General features: G+C 38.0%; 1 protein-coding gene across 6 annotated transcripts in view; it reads right to left on the bottom strand.

Annotated features, from left to right (window-relative positions):
- The window catches only part of RASAL2 (RAS protein activator like 2), a 212,721-nt gene that overhangs the window by 67,160 nt on the left and 129,757 nt on the right, over window positions 1-15,804 (bottom strand). The gene's annotated exons all lie outside the window — the stretch shown is intronic.

Here is a 15,804-nt window from a genome sequence, read left to right as displayed (position 1 = left end):
TGTTGCCAATTTACCTTAAATGGTAATTGCAGACATGAGAATAGAGGATAGTAGCAGAAAAGGTGTGTGTGTGGTGTGTGTGTATCTGATATAATAATTTGGATAATTGAGAAAATGGATAAATCTCAAACTTTGGGGCATCTGAACAGCATTTATTCATTTTTAAAAACGTATCAAGCAGCTATTCAGTACTATTCTGGAAAATGCTAAAATATTAAGAAAGGATCTCTATGCTGCAATAGCAGGGGAGTGCTAGATAGGCACACAAATAACTACCTACAGTGCAAGATTAGGTAAGATAAATGCCATAAGATTAATACAATGGTTGTTATAGCTTTGTCTTCCCTACTTTCGTGGCTAAATCTCTGCCTGCATCTTTGATTCCTGTGACTTTCTCCTTTCTCCCCTCACAAGGTTAATAACCCTGAGCCCTAAGCCCACCCTCACCCCCAAGCCCCTAAAAGGTTTAGTACTCAGTTATTCTCTTCTCTTGCAGGCTCCATATCTTGCTCTCTCTCCTCTACCAAAAATATGCACAAGCCTCCCCAGTTTTAAAAAAGGCACCTTTTCTTTTCTATCAGTCGCTGATTTCTCCAGGCAAGAGACATACTCTGTGGCTTTCACTGTCACACCATCTGCTGTCTTTCTCATTATAAAATGTGACTTCTCTTCCCTCAACTTTAATGAATGAAACAGCACTGATACTTTCACAGGCCATTAAAAGACTCCTCATTGTTAAATCCAGTGGTCTTTTCTAACCACTGACACTACGGACCACCACGTTCACCTTTCTACCTTAGCAGCTGCCATGCCACACCATCCTGGCTTTCTTCCTACCATTATGGCCACTTCCTCTGCATCTCTTCTTCCTCTCTACCCCACCCCGCCCTCGCCATTGGTGATTCTTCAAGGGTTAGTCCCTGCCCTCTGTTTTTTCTTGACAATCTCTCAATAGTAGATCACTTATACATGCTCAGAGCTTCAACTTTCTTTCTTCTTTAGATGGCTCTCACACGCCACTCGTGACTTCACTGCCAATCATCAGAACTGTATCTCCATCCAGATGTGTACTAGTCACCTCAAGCTCAATATATCTAAATAGAACTCGCCTTCTTCCCTCAAAAAACAGTGTCCCTTTCACAACTTCTCTATTTTTGTTAATAGTGCCATCATCCTCCCAAGCTCAAAAATCGTTTTTGACTCATTATGTTCTCCATTCCTTCAACCTGTCACCAATTTTGCTGAAGAGTCTATGTAATCTCTCCACCTTTTCACCTTAGTTATGCATCTGAGCAGCACACATATTCATTTGCACCTAAAGTGTACTGAGCTAAAAAGACAGAGGATTGAGCCCCTACTGTGGAGGCATTCACAATCTAGTTATAATAATAATAATAATAATAATAATAAAAAATAAGCAAATCACTAATTATAATACAGAAGGGTGTTAAAATAGAGGCACTTATTTTATATCTGGAGTACTATAATAGCTTTCAAACAGGTTTAACTGCTTCTAGTCTCTTCCTCCTATTGGGACACTTTCAGATAGGCCTGCCTAAAAAGCTACTTTGGCCATATCTTTTTCTTGCTCAAGAATCTTTAATTCTTCCCAACTGCTTTCAGGATAAAATAGTTACTCCTTAGCCTGTCGTGAAAGTCCTACACAGCAAACCACCAAATATCCTTCAAGTATTATCTCTCATTACTTCTTTACATCAACTTTCCATTCCTTTCAAATCAGTTTACTCATTGGACATGAACATTAACTTAATATTCCTCATGCCACTCCTTTCATACAGAAAGCACCATTTCCATAAAAATCTATCTTTTAAGATTCAGATTAAATTCTATCTCTGTAAAGCAATCTTCAGTGTTCCTAATAAAAAATAAAGTCTCCCTTCTTCAAATTCCCAAGCAAGTTTTGCCTGGATAAATCCCTGCATAATCAGGCTTTATCATCTCCGTTGTTTTCTTAAGTTATTAAATCTTTCTCACTTACTTATATATAATTTATGTTTTCTCCTCAACCAAGTTCCATGCTTTGCACTAGCAGCTTTATCTTACACTTCTTTGTACCCAGCCATAGCACCTAGCACAGTCTTGCTCATGAGTAAAATTTGAAACAGGTTTTGGAAAGTTCGGTTTGGATGAAGGGACACTGCCTGATAGAAGAAACGGCACATGCAAAGGTAGGAAAGGGCAATGCTGTCCAAGATACAGGAAGTCAATCAATTTGAGGGAATAAGTCCTCCCCACTCAAAGGCATAGAGGAATGTCAGGTGGGAGGGTCAGGGTAATTTCCTGGGTAAGGTGTTTTGACTTTATCTGGTAGGTGATGAAGAAACTACGGAAGGTTTAGACTAGAATAAAGAACAGGGCACAGCTTATGAAGTTTCATCAAGTCAGCAGTGCACCAAATTAGCAGGAAGGCCTGAACATCAGGCTATTGCCCGGAAGTGATGCAGTAAAGCTTTATCCACACAAGGTACTTTTCTTTCATTTCCTCTCCTAGAGAGAAGGCTGCCATAAAATTCTTGGGCAAACAAAGCATAGTTTGATAGGTTCTCTGATGCAATGTTTCTTTTGATTCCACTTATCCTAGATTCACCATAAAGTAGATTCAGTTTTTTTGTTTTTCTCTTAGCATCTTGGTTGGGAAAAGCACGTTCTTATTAATGGTAGTTACATTAGCAAATGACTCACCACAAGGGCTCCGCTTAAGCCTCAAGCTATTACAAGCTGTATCTGAGATAGCTTTGCTTCTGGTCTCTCTGGAGGAGTTTAGTAAATTCCTGTTTATCCACAGAAGGAGGTGTGAGCTACTCATGGTCAGGAGAGAGCTTCAATTCCCAAAATAAGACTAGCTGACACCCAGGGCTCAGCCCTGCCACAGCAGAGCGTGGGATGCATTATGCATAGCTATTCACTCACTCAATTACTAAACTTCTCTCTATAGCCCTTGAGCAGAATCATGATTCTGACTTACCTGTGTTTTATCTATTACATATGCCAAGGTTTTCTTTCATTAGGTGGATAATTTGAGGGAATTTGCATTTTTCTCCCAAGCATGTTCTAACATCCTTTGTCTTTATCACCTCCATCTGTGGATCAAGAAGGATTTACTAACTCTCCTAAACAGAGGGTGGGAGTAGGGGCAAGAAGGGACACAGACTATAGTACTTTTTATTTATTTGCCCATCTCTGTTTATTTGATTAAATTCTTCATAGACATAGTGGGGTAATGGCCAAAAAAAGAAAGACATTAATCTTGAGGGAAATCATTAGAATTTATAAAAAATATCATGCAAGAGCAAGGAAAAGATAGGAAAAGATATTAGGTGGTGACTCTGCCTCCCTTTCCCACAATGCAATAGGGTCTAGGTGGTTGGTTTCACTTGGGGACATTTGTGTTTGCTTTTCTTCTCTGATGCTTCTCCATGTGTGGGGGAGGGGAATGGGAAGCATCTAGAATGAGACAGGCTTCAGAGGAATGAGGAGTTAATAGGTTCACATATTTTTTAAGGTCACCCAAATGCCCAAGGCATGAGAGACTATGATAAACAAATCAAGAGTAGGATTCATATCTAAATATGTGTACCTGGGATTTTATAGAATTAGAGAAGACCTGATTAGGACCACCCTTTACATCTAAACTGCATGAAAAAAGAAATCATTTATAAGCTGTTCAGACTGACAATATGACTGAATTAAATAAAACAAAACAGAAACTTATGCTATATATAATTTTAAAAGATATAAAAAGATAGAAATAGCTTTTGGGATGGCAGAAGATTATTTATAGGTTATAGAGAATATTCATGAGGAATAAATCAGAAAAACACAAATTTTGCCCATTATGATAAAAGTATACTTATATTTAGAGACATATATTATGAGATAAATCAAATTTATAAAAAAGATAAATTTGAAGACACTTATTAATCTAACAAAAATATTCACAAAATAGGATTTTTATAAGTCTCAAGCTCTCCTACTACATTTAAGATAAGATTGGATTTATAATTGAACTTTCCTAGGTATTTGTTATACCAATAATTCCATGATCAATAACTGCTTTCCTTAAGAAATTTATTAGGAAGCATCTGCAAATGAGAAGTTAAAGTAATGGCTGGTCCATGTGTCCTATTTTACATACTCTGTAGAAATATTCTATATGAACATTACAGATATTTCACACTGCAAAAAAGCTACTTCTCAAACCATATGTTGGCTTTTCTTGCACACAAAGCCTACTCCCACTCTCATACGGTAACCTCGTCATCATTGTATTGAGAGGTACAGTAAAACAACAATATATTTTGTCCAGCAGAAGTTGTCTAAATAGCACGAACAGCTGCCCAGATGACATGATAAGCCCTGCATGGAGCACGCACTCTTTGTTAAAGCAAAGCAAACTGTCTCTTATTCCTCATGGCCAATGCTACTGGCACTGTTTCTATAGACATAAACAAAACTTGAACGTATTCTTAATTCCTCTTCCCCTCTTTTAAAAATCCAAAAGTGGATTTTGGAAAATGTGGGGTCTTCCTCCCCAAAGTAAGAGAAGTGCAGACAACAAAGGGTTAAAAGAACAAGCGGAGCCCTACCGTACCCAGAAATGACAGAAGGCTCTTCTCCTCTTCGGTGCTACTATCCAACCACTCGGCCACATCACCCGGGGAAAGGAGACTCATTCTCCAGCCAGAAAACTTTTCCATACAGGGCACAATTACTGAATGATGAAGTGGGAAAAGAAAGGAACGGAGACTAAATTCTTGGGGGTGCAATACTTAAATTGCTAGCCAGGCTGTAATAATGAAAGAGAAAATGTGACCCTCCCTCCACTCTGAATTCTGTCTCTGTGACATCAATCTAATACAACGGGGGGAGGGGAGGAAGCAGAGAGGGTTAAAAGGGGGTGACAGGAGAGAAGAGAGAGGTTTGTCCTGTCTCTGGGTGTTAAGCTGGAGCCCGAAAGAGAAAGCCAGGACAAAACTGAAGGATGATTTGTGTTTAAAGACAAGAGAAAAGCGAAGGAAAATAAAGACTAAAGATACTCAAAAAGAAACAGGTTCCTACACTGACCCGGCTTAGATAACTGGACAGCACAATAGCTAATCAGTTAAGTAAAGCACATCACCAAACAAAAACAAAGGCAAAAGAACAAATTCAGCATTTTGTTTTGTTCCGAGAAGAAAGGTTTTCGAATTTCCTTTCAGGGAGCCGAGAGAACTGCAGCCGCTAACCCCTCCTGCTTTCGCTGCTTCCACGCATCCCAGCCCCCTCACGGAGGTTTCCTGCAGCCTCGGCAGGTTGATAGATCTGTGAATAGGCGGCTCTCAGCCCTCCTCCTGCTCCATCCCTCCCCCACCCCACGTGGCCGGGCATTGATCGGCAATAATGGAATCTGTAACTGACTGCCAACAGCAACATTAAGGATATTACAGGTCCACTTCATAAGAATTCGAGCCGGTGGTCGGAACTTAGGGGCAACTCTGGGCTTCTAGTCAATAGCTCTGTCTTTCTCAGCGAGAAAGAAAAGAGGGAGGGAGGGAGGGAGGAAGGGGGGGGGAGAGGCAGGGAGGGAGAGAAAGCTGAAATGTGAAAGAAGTGGGAGAAGTGGGCTTTTTGGGTTGAAGGTTCAGAGAGCCGCTAATGAAGCAAATGACTGTCCTTCAACCCGGTCACACTTACACGGTCATTGTGAAGCAGTCAGAAGCAGGTGGATTTTTAGCATGATTTTCATTATGTATTTACACGGTTTAAGATTATTTCACAGACTTACACCTAATTAACAGGCAGAGAAAATTTAAGCAGAAGAGGTATTTTCAGAGACACATAAATCACTCATGTCCCTGCTCTCTGGAGATTGATCAGTTTGTTGCTATAAGAAAACAACACTCTTAAAAAGACAGGGTGTTTTTTGCATTAGCAAAAAATCAGCTTTATTCCGAGTGATGTACTCTTTCTATTCTAGTAGTCTGACTGCAGTGAGAGAATTCTCACTGCTTAGGAGTCCCCATCTCAGTATAGCCTGAACTCACCGTACCCTTCTTTCCATGCTGACTTTACTATTCTTCATCGGGACTCTGCTCACTTTGACTGAAAGCTCCCTGAGGACACAGCAGACACTTTTATTTTATTTTTTTATTTTTCAGACACTGTTTTATATTAATCTTTGTAACCCAAGTGGCCAGAGCAGTTCCTGGCACTTAGAAGGAGTTCAATAAATATTTACGGAAGTTTTGGCTGCTTTAAAAGTGTGAACAGCTTCAATATTGGCAGGAGGTAGCAGGTTGAATATTTTAGCATCTCTTTTTAAGATTAGCCATTTTGACAGATAGTGACTTAAAAGTAGTTGTAGCAACTGCACCAACTGATTGAGAAAATAGAAAATGGAAAAAAGAAAAGGTATTATGAATTCATAATGTTAAAACAATCTTTTATTACTCAAAATAACTATATAAAATTGAAAAGGAGTGATAAACATGTATAAAAGACATTTATCAAAATCCATAGACTATGCTTGATTAGCACCTAAGCATGGGTTAACAATCCCTTTGTAACACGTAACTTTATGACACACAGTATCTGCACAGCTCCCAGGCTGAAACCAATGGCTTAGAGCATCAAGTTCAACTTCTTGGTGTGATATGGCTTCTGCTGCTCTCTTGGGAAGGGCCCCCAGACTCCCCTCGGCTCAGTCATGCTGTACTATTGACCTGACTTCCATGCCTTGGCATGTTTCACTAAAAGTAATCTACACAAGAGCAAGAAAAATTCATGTTTTGTTCATTGGTGTATCCCCAGCACTATCTAGCCATAGTAGGTGCTAAAAATTTTTTCTTGACTTTGGCATCTCCTGTGACGTATCATTCTTTCTACCATATATAGCTGAAGATATCAAACTGATCCATTGAGACTCAGCTCAAATATTACCTCTCTAGGTCTTCCCTGACATCTTATGATAGAGTTAAAGGCTTTCTCACCCATACTTTTTGTTATAACTCCTATTACTTTTATTGAAATTATTTATTTCCATAGTGACTTCCTCCACTATATCTTGGGCCTATAGAAAGCAAAAACTGTGCTCTACTAATTATGAAACTGTTTTAAATGCCTAGGACATAATGGATGATTAATAAATGTTTATTGAATGATATATTAATGAAAGTAAGATTGTGATTCTATATACCAAAGGGAGATTAATGCTAAAGAATCCTATATATTTTTGATGTAAGGATCCATACCATTAGTCAAAATCAACAACCCAAACAAAATCTGGTTATGGAAAAAATAAATCTTTTTATTTTACCAAAGACAAGGCAGTATGGTCAGAAAAAAATCAAGATAATCCAGTACCATAAATTTGCCTTTTGTAAAGAGAGTTAGCAAATGAAGGACCCAAGGAAAAGTTCTAGATCAAAATTTTGTCATAATACATAGGCATCACACTGTTTTTTCCTGCTTACAATCAGAACATAGCATGAATTAGCCCTCCTCATGTAAAATTTTCCTTATAAATAAGTCAATGAAACATACCTGAAGATGTAACCATCCTATAGTAGGCTATACATTTTGCTAAAATATGATTCAAGGGCATCAAAATACTGTGAGTAGAGCTGTTAGAAATAATATTTGACTACAATCTTCTCAACAAATGACCAAATCCCATACATTCTGGTGGTTTATCATTGGAATATTGATGTAGGAATAGAACAATAGGTCGCTGGGACAGAAAAAGAATCCAGAAGAAGACACAGCAGTTAGCTGATAATAAGGGGTACTTTCAAACCAGTGTTGAAAGAAAAGACAATTCAATAAAAGGTGTTGAGACAATTGGCTAAACAGCTGGGTAATCTCATTTCACAAAACCAAAAATACATTTCAAAAACAGGCCTAATCTTAAGTTGAAAAATGCCTTTCTAGGCATGACACAAAAGCCAGAAATTACAATGGAAAAGAGAGACAAGATTGAAAAATCTAAAAATTTAAAGCTTCAAATAGCAAAAAAAGACAACCTGAACAAATTTGCGAGGCTCTTTAACAGCATCCATCAAAATACGAAATGCAAACTACCTTTTGATTGTATTTCTAGGAAACAATCCTACAGAAATATCAGCACAAACAATTGGACACAGATATTATGTAGGAAGATGCTTAACACAAAGTTGATAATAGTAAAAGTTAAAAACACTGAGTGTTCATAAGGAGGGAAACAGATAACTCTACAACGAAATAAACAGCCTTTAAGGATCTACAGGTATAGATGTAATGAAATGAAAAGACGTCTTCAATACAAAAATTTGAGGGAGAGTGGCCTAGGTTGTCAAGATGCATGAGGCGTTAAATGACAGGCATCTGGGAAGGTCTGTAATTGGAAGGCAGTTTTTAAAATGGGCAGAAAACTGTCATGATGGTGAGATATGCAACATCTTTAAGGGCCTAGGGGCCTCCTTAGAGTTCAGATCATTCTTTGACAGCAAAATAACTTGAGGATGGGTAGGTCTTTAACTTTTAATTCAGTGTTTTTTAAAAAATTCAGGACTGTCATTCATCAGTTGATAAATATGAAGTCAGGTCACATGTTCATCAACAGTAAATTTGGCATTAGGACTTGTTCAGCATCATTTACACAAACACTTTACTGTGTTCTCCAGTATTTTAAAATAAAAGCGGGTGGTGGACTGAAAATGCAAATGCTGATATCACAGAAAAGCATAGGCCTCATAAAACTAATATTAGTTTAATTGATATAAAGATAAAAGTTGTTAACCATGCCAGAATTAGAATATCATTAACTTCAAGGAAACAGTCTATTCAATTGTGAGGGGGAAAAGGAAGAGCACAGTTAAGAATCACATACAAAGGTTTGGTGTTTATGATGTGGGTCTGTGTACAGTCCCCTACCCTTGAGTGTAGGTGGAGCCTGGGACCTGTTAAGATGATGGGATGGCCACTCCCTTGGTTAGGCTGCATTATGCCGCAAAGGTGACGATACAGTCCCTCTTGCGTAAGATTCCCTCACTGGCTCTGAGAGGTAAGCTGCCGTGTCCTGAGGGCGCCACTGGAATGGGTTCCAAAGGCGGTCTCTAGGAATTGAGAACAACTCTCTGCCCATAGCCAGCAAACGAACAGGGATCTCAGTTCTACAACTGCAAGAGAAGTCTCAGCTCCTGATGAGAACGCAGCCTGGATGACACCTTGGTTTGACCTTGTGATCCTCTGAGCAGACAACCAGCTACACTCTGCCTGGGCTTCAGGTCTACAGAAACTGTGAAATAATAAATAGGTACTACTGTAAGTCACTAAGTGTGTGGTCACACAGCAGTGGAAAACTAGTGTAGTATGCTAACATGAGAACACCAAGTATGAGTAAAACAGGTGAGGTGTGCGGATCCACTGGAGAAGACAGCTATAAATGAATCCAGATGGAACTCACCCCAGTAACCAGCATCTGGATTAAATAAAACAGAACAGAACATTATCAGCAACCAGAAGCATCCCTTATACACCCTTTCCAGTCATTGCCCCATAAGAATGATCACTATCCTGATTTCTACCACCTCAGATGAGTCTGAATAGTACCAAATGGATCACACAGTGTAGATAGTCTTTTGAGACTAACTTTCATGCTCCACATTTGTGAGGTTTATCCATTCTGTGGCATGAAGCAGTAGTTTGTACTTTGTCAGTACTGTATGGAATTCCATTGTGTAAGGAAACAAAACGTATCCATTCCACTGCTGATGAACATTTGGGTAGTTTCTGATTTTTAGTTGTTACGAACATTTTTGTACATTTTGTACAAGTTTTTTGGTGAACCTATATATGTATTTCTATTGGGTACATAGACTGGAGTAGAATTGCTGGGTCACTGAGCATTGTTTAGCTTTAGCAGGTATTGTCAAATAGTTTCTCTAAAGCTGTTGTACAAATACATACTCCCATCAGCAGTGTATAAAAAATTTTTTTGTTCTAGACCCTTATCAACATTTGGTATTTTTTGTTATCCTTATTTTAGATATTCTGATGGGTGTGTAGCTCCATTTTGGTTTAAATTTGCATTTCTTTGATGACTAATGAAACCAAGCACCTTTTTCATATACTGCATGGCCATTTGGAGCACCTCTTTTGTAAAACAGGCATTCAAGTCTTGCCGTTTTCTCATTGATGTGTAGAAGTTCATTACATATTATGACTGGGTATTAAAATTTAAAATTTTCTTTTTTCAGACTGTCAGAAATTATTATCAGATGATTATCAGAGAAAAATATAACGTAAGCAACATCTGGACTAAACACATGGAGCCTTATGACAGCTTCTATTCTCTTGTAACAAGTTTGATAAGAGAAAAAGAGAAAGAAAAAGTCTACTTTTAAATATTTAATTCAAAACCTAAGCAAAATGGGTTTATAACTTCTAACGCTGGGAGAAACCTACTGGGAAGCTGTCATAAATCGCAGTACTTTATAGCAATGAAATTGCCACACCCTCGAAACTCACTATTTTTTGTTAATTAAAATTTCATTGTCAGATACATTTTGCAGTTTGTTCACAGGAAAAACTGGTAAATAATTGGTTGGATTTTTCTTTTAAAAAAGACCAGACGAAAGCCTGACTTTTGGTATTAAAATACTACCATTTAAAAACAAAACAAATAAACAAACACCCCCCTCCCTTCAAAAAAGCAAACCCTGAAATAAAGTGGTGTCATCAAGGATCGATGTGAACAGTTCTGAGGCACAGGGGACAAACAGATATACTTCCACAAATTTTCTGCCTTTTATATTATAATAAACTCTTCTGCAGAGCACTGTTTAGTTTTATATAAGCTAAAAAAATGTTTCCAAGGGAGACTGGCTTTCATTCTTTGTAATGACACCAGTAACTTATGATTTCTTCTTTACAACACATTTTTGGTTTTGATAATAAAAATGATTGACACCGGCTCCAACTGGAAAAAAAGTGCTACTTTTTGGGACAATTTACCTTTAAAAGTTGATCATCTATTAAGTATTTACTGAGTGCTATGTTTATAAGGCAAGGAAATAAAACTACTAAAATATATTTCAAAATTTTAGCAACTGTAGCTGTGCAAGTATTTACAAGTAAAATGATGGTACTTGTAAAATAGGGTGGGTGACATTGTTTCAGGAACTACCACGATGTTTTTCTGAACTCCAAGTGGAGGCAAAATGCTTCAGGGAAAATCTCAGGATGGATGTTAGCAAATTATATGGATGATAAAGATTTTGATTTACTAAAAATCTCCTCAAATTTCAGTTGTGTAATAGAAACTTACAAAAATTGGACTAAGTACTGTTATGTAATTCCTCTACTATATGCAAAAAGCAACAAAATAATCTATTTCCCTTTCTTTGAGTAATTAAGTTTCTTGCACTTTGAGAAAACTCTAATAAGAAACATTTTATAACCATACTGAGCAAAGGCTTAGAAATGAGCTCTTTGCAACAAGCTATTGGTACACAAGAGATGATTATCCTTCTCTATTAACAGATTTACTACATCTTGTCCTGTCCTTTGCCTGAACAAACCCAATTCTTTCTATGTAGTCACATAGGTGAGCAGATTTTGTTTTGGTGTGGCTCTTCTCCCACTCACTTTGACACATCACTCCTTTTTAAAAAATGAAATAAATTATTTCACTTATTTACCTGCTACTATATTCTAGGTGTTCCTGGAAAAAAGGAGTTATTGAAGTAGGAGTATTCTAACCTCCTGACTCAAGAGACCAGAAATCAAATCAACCACACACAGCCCATTTGAAGTAAAATTTAGCAAAGAAAGTTACAAACACAAGTATTTATAAGTGAAAGAATATTCAGTTTTTTCTAGTCTTCATATTAACTAAAGGTAGTATCTATGAATAGCTAACTACACAACAGTGCTGTAAGTTCTTCAGAAATACTCCATCATCTTTGGAGTTAGCAACCTGTCCAACAGGTAGGCTATCCCAGGTGACACCTGATCCTGAGTGAGACCTACTCCATCCTGGCAGCTCAAGTTTCTTACTTTCTCAACAGTCTGACACAAGAAAGAGCATAGAACCAGGTGATTTATCTTCTTCAAAGGACTGCACTAACCTAAGCTGACTTTGAGCTGCTGTTTCAGCAATTTGTTTACTCATAAAATACTATAAACCTTGGAATGACAAAAATGTGCAGTTAGAGTGAAATTACTGATAAGAGCTCCTCGCTGGCTCCCTCTCCAAGTGTTAAGCTCACGGTGCTCCTAATTCGGCTGAATGGTGAGGTCTGCGCAGGGGCGAGGAGGGCACCAGGGAAGATAAGACTTTCATCTGAATTTTAAATCTGACTCAGTAAGTCTCTCATACTTGTCAAGTATGTACAAAGAAAGTATTCTCAGTGGCAGTGCTTAAGGCTTCCAAACACAAGATGAGATCATACCCATAATTAAGTGTGGAATTTTGATAGACTGAATCCCCATCAGCACTTAAAAAAAAAAAAAAAAAAAAAAAAGAACGAAAAAAGACAACGTCAAGGGTTCATATTACTGAGTCATTTTCTTGAATCACTGTTCACTAGGAAACAACAGGACACAACCAGTTTCCCTTCTCTGCAATAAAGAATTCGATATTTTAAGAAAGTTTATGCAACTGAGGTGTAAGGATCTGGTGAACCTTATTTCACAACAGTCACCTGCTTCTTCGCTTAAACTGCCACACAGGAAACTGAAAACAAGCAACCACTAGAGGGCGAGAAAGAACAGACAGGAACAGAAAGAACAAAACCAGTCTGCAACTTGGCCTCTTTAGTGGCCTCTGAAGGTCAAGACTGGATCAGAGAGGGAAACACAACCATGTTGTCTACATAAAAGGATTCCCAAAGTTGAGTGAATTATCAGGTCATTTTTATTAGTAAAGAATTAACCTGACAGCTCAGAGCATTTTACATGTCCAGCTTCAAGCCCCTGCCCCTGGCCAATCTAGTCTTCACTTTTGTTTGAAGAGATGTCATTCTTACTGTTTTAACTGTAAGATGCAAAAGACAGAATTATACCCAAGAGGTAGAAAGAAACCGCAGCGGGAAAGGGGATATAACAACTCCTTTGGGTGAGATTAAAGTTTTGATCAACTATAGCCAAACTATCACCACAAAAATGGCAGAGCTATATTGCAGAGCTCTTTACCTTCTTTGAAAATTTAATATGTCAACTATAATACGTGGATATACATATGTATGTATTTCATGAAAAAAATTATTTATTGATTTTGGGGGGAGGAGAAACGCTGCTTTGTTGTTCCACTTATTTATGCATTCATTGGTTGTTTCTTGTATGTGCCTTGACGGGGGATAGAACCCAAAATGCTGGCGCACCAGGAGGACACTCTAACCAACTGACCTAGCCGACCAGGACATGAAAAACATTTTTAAGCCCAGTCAGGCGTGGCTCAGCGGTTGAGTGTCGACCTGGGATCCAGGCGATCAGGGTTCGATACCTGGTCAGGGCACATGCCCGGTTGCGGGCTCGATCAATGACTCTCTCATCATTGATGTTTCTATCTCTCTCCCTCTCCTTTCCTCTCTCTGAAATCAATAAAGATATATTTAAAAAACACACAAAACATTTTTAAGAAACTAATATCAAGGGAAAAATCATGAGTGGTGAAAATGGGCCTGCCTTCTGGAAAACACTGGTTACAAGGAAATTACTTCCCATACATGTGAGAGTTTCTTTTCCCATGCTGCTCATTTCCTCTATCTGCTCCACTCATTCCCATTTATAATCTGACTTTAGTCACAAAATGGGCACCTTATTATTGCTTTTCTCTGACAAAGAAAGAATAAACCTGCATAATCTGACATTTTTATTCAGGAAAGAAAAAGGAGTATGTTTCCTTCTAATATTTTTCTCCTTCTAATGCATGGTAGTTAAGTTTTATAATGATTAGTTTGGTTAATAAAGTAGTTTCTTTCCAGTTAGGTCAGTAAACTACCAGCAACAATAGGTTAATGACTTCTGATTGTTTCTGACATGGGGAAATACACTCAGGCCGAAGGTCCATATCTACCTACCCATCAATCAATCAATCATATACTCACATACCATAATATACACTCACTTATGGCAATCCTTTCCATACCCCAAGGATAAAAGATGAGAGAAAAACCTAAGTCCTGGGTAATACAACACGAACACTGTAAAGTTGGACAGAGCATTATGTTCTCATTCTCAAGCCATCAGTCCTGTTATAAACAGTGTGCTTAAGTAATGGATTCTACAGTAAGACAAACAGTCTCTTGTTTCCTACTGGGTGGAGAATGCACTTTGTAATTTGGTTTCTGATAGCCGAGAGCAATTATGAAACTTACTGCTATTCCTTTATTCCTTACAACGTAACTGCTCATCCCACACGGCCTTGTAAATCACAACTGCATTTACACAGACCCAGTTGAAAACTGGACTGAGCAGGTCAAGCTTTAACACAAAGGAACAACATTACTTCACTGTGCTTATAGCCAAGCCAAGCTAACTTGTTCCCAGGAGTTGTAAAGGGCATGACAGATCCTTTTGACAGTGGCTATCTTTACTATTTAGCTCACCAGAATAGTGTGGCCCCTCTCTCAACCCCACAATGGTCTCCAGAAAAATGGAAAGGGCAGCAACCTTTTTTAGGAACTAAATGAAAATGTATGAAGACAGATGTTCACTGTGTGTTGTGACTCTCAAGATCCTCCACTTAAGTTATCCTCTAACACATAATTCATGAGGTGAGGTAACAGGGGTCCCTTATAAATGGAAAGAAAGAGAGCTAGACCTTGGATAAGGAAGCAATTGGTCCAAACAGCTGGGGTAATTTTAAAATGTTATCTTATATTAAAACAACAACAACAACAGGGAAGGCCGTGAACGTGGGATGATATTTTGCTTTCAGTAAAGAGACAAAAGTTACAAAAATGGATATTAGCATCTAGGAAAAGCTTTAGTAACTTAAGTTATACAGAAAATTTCTTAGTCCTGAAGTCTTTAAAAGAAATTAAAATCAATTTGAAAGTGTTTTAATTTCATATACAGATATTTGGAATATGCCACAGCTATGTAATTGTTTATATAAAGCACCATACAAACTATAGACATTTTCCTTAACTGAGAGCTGTTTTTTCCTCCTGTAAATATATTTTTGGTTTTGACTAAGAGCATGGTATCAATATGCGTTGATGACATTGGTTCCCCAATATTTCCTCTCCACAGATTTCAACCAAAATTTATAAAGCATTTGGTCTATTTAGGCAATAATCCATGGTACCTGAGGCCTGCCGATACTGTATAGATGAAAAATATAACTTAAATGTAATGAATCAAACAGTAAACTGAAAACCTGGAGATCTGGATTTTTATTTTAATTCAGTTCCTGAATCTGTGATCTTGAGCAAGATTAAATCCCTCAGACCTCAGTGTTCTCATTGAAAACAGAGGTGGGACTACGGATGATCTCTAAAGTCTCTTTCAGATTTAAGTTTCAATGAGCCAATGAGACAGCTTGTCACCTCCTGGCAGAGGTAGTTAATCTACCACAGGCAGAATAGGACAGGGAAGGTCCTCACTGAAGGTGTGCACCGTCGCTTACGGATGTGACCTGTTGAACTTTCAAATGACACAGATTTATGATGTGCTACTAAGATTAAATCAAAGCTGCTAGAACCTTGATGGTCAATACAGTTTGTCTCCCTCAGAGAGAAATGAGATACATCCATTTCCAGGTATCTTAATATTTCTAAAGAATTTTGGGAAAGATCCAGAATAAGAATCCACATCAGC

This window comes from Miniopterus schreibersii, assembly GCF_964146895.1.
Source record: "Miniopterus schreibersii genome assembly, chromosome: 19".
Taxonomy (NCBI): Eukaryota; Metazoa; Chordata; class Mammalia; order Chiroptera; family Miniopteridae; genus Miniopterus; species Miniopterus schreibersii.
This window is presented reverse-complemented; position numbering and strand designations above follow the sequence as displayed.